General features: G+C 46.6%; 1 long non-coding RNA gene across 1 annotated transcript; it reads right to left on the bottom strand.

Moving 5' to 3' along the window:
- Positions 1–533: 533 nt before the first annotated feature.
- Positions 534–1443, bottom strand: LOC138930582 (uncharacterized). The gene is made up of 2 exons (XR_011446230.1): positions 1314–1443; positions 534–820 (listed from the first exon to the last, which is right to left on the bottom strand). It is a non-coding gene; the product is annotated as an uncharacterized lncRNA (long non-coding RNA).
- Positions 1444–2337: the final 894 nt, after the last annotated feature.

Below are 2337 nucleotides of genomic sequence, written 5' to 3'. Positions count from 1 at the left end.
CACAGCGATAACTAGTATGGAAAGACATCCCCGCAAAAGTCTATGTAGACTTTCTCTATGTGTGTGCATGCCCAGCCGCTCAGTCATGTTCCATGCTTTATGACCTCACGAACTTGTAGCCTTCCAGGCTCCTCTGTCCATGGAATTTTCAAAGCAAGAATACTGGAGTGGGTTACCATTTTCTCCTTCAGGGGATCTTACCAACCCAGGGATCGAACCTGAGTTTTCTCCATCTCCTGCATTGGCAGGCGGATTCTTTATCACTGATCCTCCACAGTTACTTTGTAGACAATTAAGATATCTAATATTTCTTTCCTATCTGAAAGGCCAGCAAAGGGAGAAGATTATGATGTTATTATGAAACAATCTGTTAAAAGACGGTTTATGATACATATTCATTAACTGATGAAAGGCATACCCTACAATGTAACCTGAAAAAAAATAATTCCAGGATATCATACACAGTATAGTTTCAATAATGTTAAACACACACATCCACATTCTTACACAGACAGAAAGACAAGGAAGAGCAATTATTGGTGACTTATTTTTATTTTCTTCCTTACAGTTTTCTGTATTTTCTAAACTTTTTGTAGGCAGGATTAACGTCTTTCGAATCAGCGGGTCTCTTCTTATTCTGCTCTCCCAACGTCAGTCGGTAGATGTAGTACCAGGAGCCAGCCCCGACCACCAGGCCTGTTGCCATCAAGCCCAAATTCTGAGCACGGCCCATGCTGCAGCTGAGCAAAGCTCTCAGGGGACTCTCTAGGCTATGAGAGCCGCCTGGATGCAGGAGTCTGAAACCGCAGTCTAGCTGGATCTAGGGGGCGGGGGTGTTGGGGGCGGAGAGGGAAGAAGACAACGAGGCAGGCGTTAAGCTGCTTTTTCTTTTGCATCATCAGCCCACTGATAGATGGACCAGCAGACAGGGACAGACCGAAGCGAGAACCAGACAGAAACAGAGAGGAGACAATGGGGACTCAGTGCTGCAGTGAAAACAGTAAACGCATCAACCGCTAAATGTGGGCTCAAACCCGGAACTTGACCTGTGCAGGTAGTCAGGCCTGGCTCCCCCGCCCAACCCATGGCTCCACTCCCCGACAGCCTCCTCCTCCCCTGCCCTCTGCCCGCGGGGGTCCCCCACGCCAACCCTTTCAGCTGTCTTGTACAAGGCAGAGCACAAAAAGGAGCTGGGTTCGTGAGACTCTGACGGGGCTGGGCGGGAGGGTCGGGGAGACTGACAAGCCCCTCCAAACTCGAAAACCTACCCTCCACCCTCATTTCAAGAGTCTCCAATCAGTACCCACCCTCACCGTGAGCGGCGGGAATCAGGACGGGTTTCCTCTTGTCCTCCTTCCCTGACTACAGTCACACCGCCTCCAACGAAATCGGGAGTCGGTTACCTGAGTAAGAACCGCTATCTGGACCGACTTCAGCACACAGGCTCCTGGTCACGTGAAGCTACGTCACGGGTGAGTTCAGGGTCCCACATTTCCCCTCCTATTACTAGCCAAGCAGAGGGTGGCCCGCCCCCTTCCAGCCCCCTCCTCCTGTACCCCCAGCACCACGCAGGACGCTGTCCCTCCTTTTAGTCATTGCACATCCAACAGACGTGTTGTCTTTGGTTATTAGAAGAGGCAACATTTTCTCCTGGGCTACTGGCCGATTCCACTGCTGCTCTGGGGAATGGTCCTGTCCTCCCTGCTCCCTCCACCCTTTTTCTGTGGAATCACTAATGTTCACCTCTGCAGTCCTGAAAATACCTGGAAATAGGGATGGGGGAAGTGGTGGCAGGAAAGGAAGCAGAGAGTAGGAATGGATTTTGTCATTTTCTTGTTAGCACTATTCTGTTTCTTTTTTACAATGCAAATTTTATTGTGGCAAAATAATGATAGAACTACTTTCACATGCGAAGAAAAAGATTATTTTTTTGTAAAGTCATGTCTCATAAAGTCATTCTCACTATAATGAGTTCCATATGTGCCCCTCAAAGCTCTCTTAATGTCTTCTACATCTAGTCACATGATAAGACCCTGATTTAGCTAATTATTTACCTGAGAGTTTACAAATCTGCTAATATAGCATAACCAACTGGCTTGATTTCTGGACTGCACGAGAGTCACTGCGAGTGAAATGTTGGAAAGGCATTCCTTTATTTATTCATTTATTCAACAAATTTACTGAGACCTCCTACATACCATGCATTGTTCTACATCTGTGGTTACAAGGGTGAATAAAACAGAGCTAAATCTCTAAATCATGTGGCCCTTACATTGTAATGAGAGAGACAGACAATAAAAAAGCAAATAAACAATATATATTAAAAATATACTATTA

Source organism: Ovis canadensis, chromosome X (assembly GCF_042477335.2).
Source record: "Ovis canadensis isolate MfBH-ARS-UI-01 breed Bighorn chromosome X, ARS-UI_OviCan_v2, whole genome shotgun sequence".
Lineage (NCBI taxonomy): Eukaryota > Metazoa > Chordata > Mammalia > Artiodactyla > Bovidae > Ovis > Ovis canadensis.
Note: the sequence above shows the minus strand (reverse complement) of the source record. Positions and strands in the feature narration are given on the sequence as shown.